This window comes from Harpia harpyja, chromosome 9, assembly GCF_026419915.1.
Source record: "Harpia harpyja isolate bHarHar1 chromosome 9, bHarHar1 primary haplotype, whole genome shotgun sequence".
Lineage (NCBI taxonomy): Eukaryota > Metazoa > Chordata > Aves > Accipitriformes > Accipitridae > Harpia > Harpia harpyja.
Window position 1 is genome coordinate 42,932,466 of NC_068948.1, and position 9,146 is coordinate 42,941,611.

Consider the following 9,146-nt stretch of genomic DNA (forward strand, 5'->3'; position numbering starts at 1 on the left):
TCCCCCCCGCCGGGGGCCGGCTCAGGCCGGGGCGCGCCGGCAGGCGAAGCGGCGCCGCCGCCGAGGGGGTGCGGGCGGCGGCGGGCGGCGCTCCCGCAGCGTGGCGGGCAGGGCCCGGCGGCCCCGGGCCCGGCGGGGAGGGGGACCGTAAGGCCGCAGCGCGCACACACACACATACCCCCCCCCCCGCCCCGGCGCGGCGGGAGCATCGCCCGCGGCGGCGCGGACGGGGGCGGCGGGGGAGGCCTGGACCCCGAGGCTCCCGCGTCTCTCCGGGAAAGAGCTTAGTGCCTCTGAGGGCAGGGCCGGGAAGGCGAGCACCTCTGCCCCGCGGGGTGACCCACCTGCCCCCACGCGTGCCCTTCGGAAGGCGCCTCCGCTCCGGTACCGGGAGCCAGCACGCTGTGGGGGCCGGGGCCCACCTGAGCGCTCCCCCTACCGAAACGGGACCACGGTGGATACCGGCTCTATAGGTCAGCACCTACAGGTCCTGTCGCTGTAACTGAGAGGATTCAAAGTCTTGATCCAAATTCCAGATTTCCCAGAGTTCGCGAGGGGGAGGCTGGGAGCTCAGCCGCTGCCTGGCTGACATAGCCCACGGGGGAAGTTTTGATCCAGCTTTGCAAAATGGACATAGAGGCTTTGTCAGTGCGCATCACAGAAGGATATAAAAATGAAGGAGTTTGTACCTAAAAAGCCGATTACTTAACATCTTTGTAATCAAACACAGGTAATTAAGTGGCAACAGGTGGTTCAATAATGATGTTCTGTTTAAAAACAGTAAAAGATAATGGTGTCAAATCAGACATATGTTCCCAATGAGGAAAGGACCCAGTTCCTTCTCGCTCATCTTCAGACAGTGATTGTGCCTCACCGCCAGACTTGGATACCTCAGCAGTTTGTGTACCCAGAAAGATGAAGGTGTGATTATCGCATAATAAGCTTACTCATGCTAGCTCTGCTCTTGCTGGCACATGCACAGCAGTTACTATATGATGACACAGTCTTCTCTGCAACAACCCAAGTGCAACTTCTCGAGGCAGCCTGGGGTCCCACTGCAGCCTGTGCTGCTGTGCCCCCACCACTACAGTCACGGGTGCTGGTCAGTGAAAAGCTGCCACGGAAAGAGAATTACGCTGTGGCCCAGGCTCAGTGTGCTCTGCTGTCCCCTCAGCTGTGCTATCAGCACCAGATGCGTAGCAGCCAAGCACGATTCCCGCACAAGGTGCCCTCCGTCCATCCTCAGGATGGCAGAGAGGAGAAGAGGCTGGTCCCTCTGCCCCTTTCCTGCTTTGGATGCTTGGCAGCAGCTGTCGGGGTGGCTGAATGGGCTGTTGAAGGGGTTTGTGGTAGGGATGTTTATCAAGCAACAATTTCCCATTCATACCTGCAGTGTCGTTTCAGCTCCTAATTATAGCCAAGGTACCTTTTTGGGGTTGTTGTTTTTTTTTTTTCAGAACAGGCTGCTCCTCTTTGATATCAGCAGTGCAGAACTACTACTCATGGCTGGAAGAACGCAAGCTCTGGCTTTCCCTACTGCAGCTGCATTGCTGGAGCTGTGGCTGCTACAGGGGTCCTTCTGCCAGGAAGCTCAGAGGTAGCAGGAGGCTGGAAGGAACATTTCTCAATACCTCTTTGTCCTGGGGACGCTAATTCTATCGGGATGTAACATTGCTTCTAGAGAAGCTGCCATTTCTGGAGTTGCAGCTGGTGCTGATGAGGCATTGCTGTGAGGAAGTTTACACAGATAAGATTCCTGTCTAGCCTGACTAACACTGCTCTTGCCCTCCTTGGGGTCTTTTGAGCTATTCCTGAGGACTGTAGTGACACTGCTGTCTACAGGTGGGTTGTAGCTTCTTGCCTGAATCAACCGAGCACTGCAGAATTTGGAGCAGATGCCTCATTAGTGAGAAGGGACTCACTAGTGCAGGTGTGATTCATCACTTTGGAGAGCACTTCAGGGATCAGGGCATGAAACGGCTTGACTAACAGGCAATCACAATGCAGGCAGGGGCCATGTTACAGAACCGAGCAACAAAACAGCAGCAGCTGAAAAAAATATGAAATGGGACAGAGTGAGAGCACAAACAAGAAACCTGGCTGTCCACAACACCTGTGTTTGAGTTTCAGCTGGGAACAAACCCCGCCTGTTCAGAGAATCTGGAGTACATCCTCCTCACAAATTCATTTCGGAGGTTCTTCATGTATCTCCTTTTCTAGACAAATTAATCTTGGGCCCACAGTGGCTGCGTAGCATCCGCTGCATACTAAAAAGCTAGCTATTCTGGAGCCAAATGCCAGGGAACAACAGTGCCCGGCTGCAGGGAGAAGCACATAATTCCAGCACGGCTGAGCGGCGAGATGTGCAGGGACATCTCTCCAGAGAGAGCGTGGCTCCTCTTCCATCTGGCAGCACAAAAGAGGACAGGCCTGAATCCTGAAGACATGAAGATTATATTATGTAGTGTGCATGCTCGCTGCTTCCGGAGATGGAGCTAAGTCAAAACTATCCATGTGATTCAGTCAGAGGCCAAGCCAGAGCGGAGCTGCGCTTCCCTCCCCAAACCAGGGGGATTCTGGAGCAAGTGAGTAGCCTGGGGCCACTGGGGGAAGGTGGATCCACTTCCAGCATGCAATAGCAAATACGGCACTGCCTGCAAGTGTAAAATCCTGTCTTTCCTTAAAAGTGCTATCAAAAAGTATGCACAAGAGCAAATGCATAGGCATTTTTGGGGGAAGGGTTCAGTCAATTCTTTTTGGCTTCACTTGTGTAGAGAAAATTTTGGGAAAAAAAGAGAATACTGTTCAAACAAACAGGGGCTGCATTGCCTGACCTGAACTCAGAAGAGTGTATTTTAATTTCAGTTAAAGACCATAGCCTAGAAAAGGACTTTGAGAGTGAAATGAGTGAGCAATGTCCACGAAAAAAGTCTCCAGCAAGCTGTTGACAGGAAGGCACAAATGTCTGTGATGTTTTGCAGCAGTTCTCTTGGTACTAGTTTCTTAGTCTTTATTATTTCTCTCACCTGCATTTGCAAGAACATAATTGTCTAGGGTAAGTATGATATCATACAAACAATTTGCCAAAGCACAGTAAAATCTAAGCTGGACTGGGCTGACAATCTGGATACTAATCAGGAATCTCTCCTGCAAGAGAAGATGAACTGTCTAGTCCTCACTTACGGCCTTTCCTTTCCCTTTACTATACCTCCATCGCTTTTAAAAGGTTTCAGACACATGTCATGCTTCAATAGTCATAGAGATGCCAAGTATCAGTCTTCTGGCATATTGTATTTGGACAGGCATGCGTCTGCCTCCAGAGGAAGCAAAAGCACTGACAGCTGGAGATTCTGTTTGCTTGAAGACTTGGTATTGCTCTTCAAGTTTTACTCCACGGGAGAGGAATAATCCTGACAGCATTACAAAGGCATTATTGTTCTGGCTGTAATCCCTGTGCTCAAATCCACCCTGGTTACTTGCATCCTGATTGCAAACAGAGAACTTCCCTTTGTATTTGTCAGGACGAGATTGGCAGATGGATTGGAAGTCACTGTTTTCTATAGTCAAATAGCGTTGAAGGGGGGAAAGGCCGCAGTGTGATCCTGCAATAAACCTACAGGAATGGGAAAGGAGGATGAAGGGCAATGGAACAAAAATAACAGTCCACAAGAGAAACAGATGAACCACAGGAAAAACACAGTTGGAGGAAAGCAAGATGACAGAGAGATAAGGCGGAGAAGAAATGTGTAGGGACAAAGGTCAAGCTCCCTATACATTATAATGTAAATACACAAGGCTTACCAGAGGGCCAGGCCATGCCCACGGAGCTGGCAGTGGGAAAAACAGGTAAGAGCAATCATCAGTGTGCAAGAGGGGAAGTGTTCCCAAAGGGAAGCAACAAACCTTTTCACTACGATGCTCTGTGAGGGCACAGACCTCGGCTTAACTCTACAGCTCCATGTTGTTGGCACGTGAGAGGCCAGTCAGAGCAGGAGACCACACTTCACACAAGGATGATGCCCAACCCTTTCTTAGCTTGTTAAACCAAATAACATGAAAAAAGATGCAAGGGAAACTCTGCTGCTCAATGGGCCAGATATGGCTGAGTTCCCTGAGCTAGCATGTGTGGCCTAACTTTAGCCAGGCTCCTGAGAAGAGCTGCAAACTTCCCTACTCCAGGTGTGTAACAAAAGTAAATAATTTTCCTGGAATTACTCCTCACTCTACCTCCTTCCCACACACCCTTTTTGAGTCTCAGTCTTCCAGTTCACACAGCTAGGAATGCAATTAATTAAGCTGATATAGCTGGCTCAGCTTTGCAGTTTTATTGCCCACGGCTGGCAAATGTCACCTCTTTTGTATCAGACATCTCTGTTGCCAAACTACAATCAACTTCACAGTCACATCTAGGTAGAAGGCACTGCTGTGCAAGTGGAGGTGAACCACAAGGCAGGCAGGAAGCACATTAAAGTGAAGATCTGAGTACAGGTTCTAGGAAAAAAACCAACTCTGAAAATCACTGAAGCAAAACTGACATGGTTTTAACAGTGACAGTGGCCCCTCTCTCTGTTTGCCACAGTCTTAAGGCATAAAATGATAATGTGCCAAACAGTAGACAGCTAAGGAATCCTCAGTTGGTTGGCTTGTCTTTGGCTTGCATTGAGAGCAGCAATTAATATAGGAAGGAAAAAATTAAATCACTTCATAATTTTCCAATTTCAGATGACCTGAGCTTTTCTAGGTAAGAGCAAAGCTTTTCACAAGCCCATGCAGATGTTTTACAGCCACAGTAAACTAATGTGTGATGGAGCAATCTCTTTCTGAAATATGATGTGGACCACGGGATTATGGCTGCTTTTCAGAGAGACAGTTGGACTCTTCAGCTGCATTAAAAAGGATCCCTGATTATCAGGTAAAAAGCCCACATTTTTTTTCTGACTAGGAACATTTAATCTTTGCCAGTTTAAAAAAAAAAAAAAAGGTTATTTATCAACTGCCTAAAGAATTAGTTCAGGGAATGGGAGGGAAAGAGAGCAGCACTGAAGGCCAGATACTTGTAGTCTGGGTTGGAAGTAGTCTGGGGACAGGGCTGAATAAATTGCTATTGCTTGCTCATTGCCTGGCAGCCTGATCTCTGGCCATTCTCCTGGCAAAGAAAACCTCTTGTGTTTATTTTGGGAGAGGGTTACTTTTCAATATAACCAGCACAGTTCTGGCAGAAGATAGCTCCAGGGAGAGACAGGGTTTGGCACATCTGGCTTGTAACCAGAAAGGAAGTTTTATGAGTTGCAAAATATGGTCAGGTTTCTATTAGCAGCCAGTAGTCCCTTTCAGATGAAAAATTACAGCCGTAGTACTGACACATGAGAAGAGGGTCAGGAACATGTGGCCAGTGGAGGAAAGACACCTTGTTTCAGTAGCAGAGCTGCTCAGAACTCCTGTGCAAGCATGCCCACCTCCCTGCTGAGTCAGCAGGGTAGCAGAGGGAGAGGGGAAAGATGCTGCTACCAGTGTCATTGGCACAAGGAACTAAACAAAGGCACTGAGGATTTCTAATCTTGGAGATCTAAATTATATTTTTTCTAGGAATTTAATAAAAGACCTGATGTCCTGAGCAAATTACAGCTTAGCTAGTTACATTCCACCTAAATTACCCTTCAATTTCAGATAAAGTAATTGTCAATGCTACAAATAAGTTAGTTGCAAAATCCTTTTTCTGCCTCATTTCAGAGGGGTGCTATGTTTTGGTAGTTGATCTAACACCACCTTGTTAGTACAATTATCAAGTTATATTGAATAATGCAGGTTTTTAGTAATTTCCAACAAATCTTGTTAAACATCTAGGGAAGCATTTCTATTTCATAGTTATTAAAGGATCAGATTAACTCATACAGAATGAGTAGTTTTATCTTGTGCAGTGGCAAAAATCAGCGTTGCAGTTTTCAGGCAGGCAGCATACGCTAGTGTATAAGCAGGGAGCTGGGTGTCAAAAAGAGAGCTAATGACCACTCTGCCTGCCTGTGGTTTGTTTGAATCGCTGAATGCTAAATTCTGACATCTTCCCCCACAGTGAAGAGTACCTACAGGGATATGAGCTTTATTGCTCTATGCATTAGTTTCTTTCCATGTGAAGCGCAGGCAGGAATGCCTGCTTTCCAAAAGTGTTCTCAGGTCTCTGGATTTAAGAATTTCTGCTCAGAAACAAAGTAGAAAGTGTTGCAGGCTTTTAAAAATCATTTAACGCAGCATGTACGGAATCTGAAGAAAACAGAAATCTTCTTCTGGAGGTGACTTCTAAATGCAAACTGCGGACATGTGCTGGTATGTTCTTTATCTTTTGAAGTGGGATTTAAGGAGAGGTTCATGTCTGCTGTTTGAAGCTCAAGTTCCCATCTCTCCTTTATCTGCTTATTAATAACATCAAACTCTATTAAAACTGTTTGTTTCCTGCATTAGTTTACCAGGAAGGCTCTCTGTTTACTCTTTGGGCTTTATTCAGTCTGAACAATATGTGTCTGAGCTGAATCAATCTCCTGAAGAAAATCTCCTTAAGACAAGTAAACACGAAGGTTCATTTTCTAAACATGCCAGTTTGTTAGTTTCAAGGCTCACTCCTAGTCTTTACTAAAATATATAAACGTTGGGAAAAGCTGGCAATTGCCTGAAATAGCTGAAGCAGTGTATGAGGAAAGGGGATGATCATCTGCAATGAATTAAAATCTTAAGAACCATACTTCAAAAAGGCTTATTATTGATTAGCAAAAATGCCTCTCCTTCCTTCCTTTTCAGTGACTTTCTGGGATATCCAGAGTGAGGAAACAAGTAGTTCCCAGTTTCCAAGTGCTCTCATGTATTTACCCAGCTGAGAAAAACCTAATGCATAGTAGGATTTTATCAACGCTGGCACTTTATGAAATGTCTTAATTATCTCAATTTCCTATAGCTTCTTTCACTTTCCAGATGATTTAGAGCTGCAAACAAGGCTCCTAGAAGACTTTATGGAGACTTTGCTAACTACGTCACTTAAATCTGTACACGACAGTAAGTCATACTCTTTCTAATATCAAATATTTAAAAATAGACATTGACTGAGCTTAGACATTTGAAAGGTATTGTTAATTTCTAATGGGTTTGTGCATTAAAGGCATGAGGACTAATGACAGGCTACGCAGATCAAACAGAGGTTTTTTCTGACATTCCAGCTCTGAAGGACTCAAGTGTGGATAAGGCTGTTATGTAAGACAGGCTTTTGGATATCACTGAAGTGCTTTACAATTAAGATGGAATATTAATAAAAGACTTAAACTGAAAACCTCCAGCTATTAGAAGGATTAGGACTTTGCAGTGGGCTAGGCAAATACGTACAATGTCAAAGCCATCTTCTTGGTGTGATCAAAGGCAGAAAAGGCTCTGGCAGAAACAGCATCTTGGAGGGAGGGGAATAGATCTGCAGCGTCACATAATAATAAATAATAATAATAATAATAGCAGCAATGACAACTCGTGCAGAGATTGCAATCCACAGCAGCAAAAGGCAAGAAACTAGGTGTGTGGCCTAGAGCTTCTCTTGCTCAGCAATGTGCACTCTGACAGCAGGTGTCCCTACAAGAGGGGAAAAGCATCTGCTCGTTTACACCCCTGCGGCTATACTGGCTTTCCTGGGAAGAGCATGTGAGAACAGAATTCACACTTGGTGCATTTGTCATTCAGCAGCGACATCAGCTCCTTACACCTGTGCGCTGGCCAAGAGGAATGAGCAAGAAAGCTAACAGGGCTCAATGCTACGTAAACAAACTGGGTTTTATTAGAGTTCTTTTCTGGAGATTGATTCTTTTTTTCAAAAACAATCTCTTCAAGGAGGTGCCCTAAAGGGTGTTTCCTTTAAGAGCCCAGGCCATTTCCCTGTAATTCTTGTGGGAACAATTACTCTGATTCTACAGAAATATCATTTTGTAATACACTGTAATCAGGCAAATAGTATTGAATATACTTCTTACTTATGAGGTAGCCTCCTTTTGGAAAAACATAGGGACTGACCCTCTCTGCCAATGTACCATTCCCACACCATGCCTTCTGCTGCAGGGACTGTGCCTGGAGCGTGTTCCCTCCCAAGCCATAGCCCTGGCAATTGTAACTGTAAGTGGTTCAGTTGCCCAGGCTCAGGAACAGGGACATGGCAAAAGCCTTCATTCTGTTAAGTAGAGACAGCTGGAAATATGTCATTAATAAGGAATAACTTTTAAAGCAGTTTGGGTGCAGAGGGATTAAGGAATGCCATATGGTATCAGGAGTAAAAAGATGCCAAAGAGTGTAACTTGAATGGAAAAGAAGCAGCTACCAAGATGCCCAGAAGAGCTGAAAGTCTGGAAATACAGAAGGCAATTGGGAAAATACTAAATTGCATGTGTATGTGCTAGAAATCCATGTTTATCTAAAAGCCATGTATGCCAGTAAAAAGGAAGACAGTCAGAAGCTTTATTTTTCTTAATACTCAATTTTGATGCATTTGAAATGTTTAAGAGGTTCCAGTCAATTCTGGCAGTGAAAACCCCTTAGAAATCTGTATACATTGTGAGATATTGCACTTCACATAAAAAAAATCTCTACATTAAATTTTGGGGGCAAATATAAAAAAGGAAAGCGGAACTGAAGAAATGCACGTGCCTGGCTGATTCTTACCTTTTCAAAGATTACTCAGGGGTGTGTCTCCTGAGATTTTTGCTAAAAATTCAAATTATGCTCTGTCCTCATATTAGGGAATTGGTTTTCCCTCAAAATTTTCAAGACTGATAGAAGGTCAAAGAACCAACCTATGGCAATCATCCAGTCCAGAATTAAGTGCAAGTCAGATCTAAACATAATGAAAACACAAAATACACCATGCAAGAGATCTGAGAGAGAAAAGCGTATTAAGCTCAAAGATAAAATCATGTAGAATCACATACATACTATGACAACCAGGATGGACTGAGAAAATATTTGGCATATGGGAGAAGATGCAAGAAATGTCACAGATCAGCTTCGCAAATCCTGCAAGCAGCAGCAGAGCTTGCACGACACAGACAAGATCATGCATTGCTACCTCAGGTAAACTGTTCATAGAAGAAAACCTCAGTGTTGCGGTGATAAATGAATATGCTATGAGC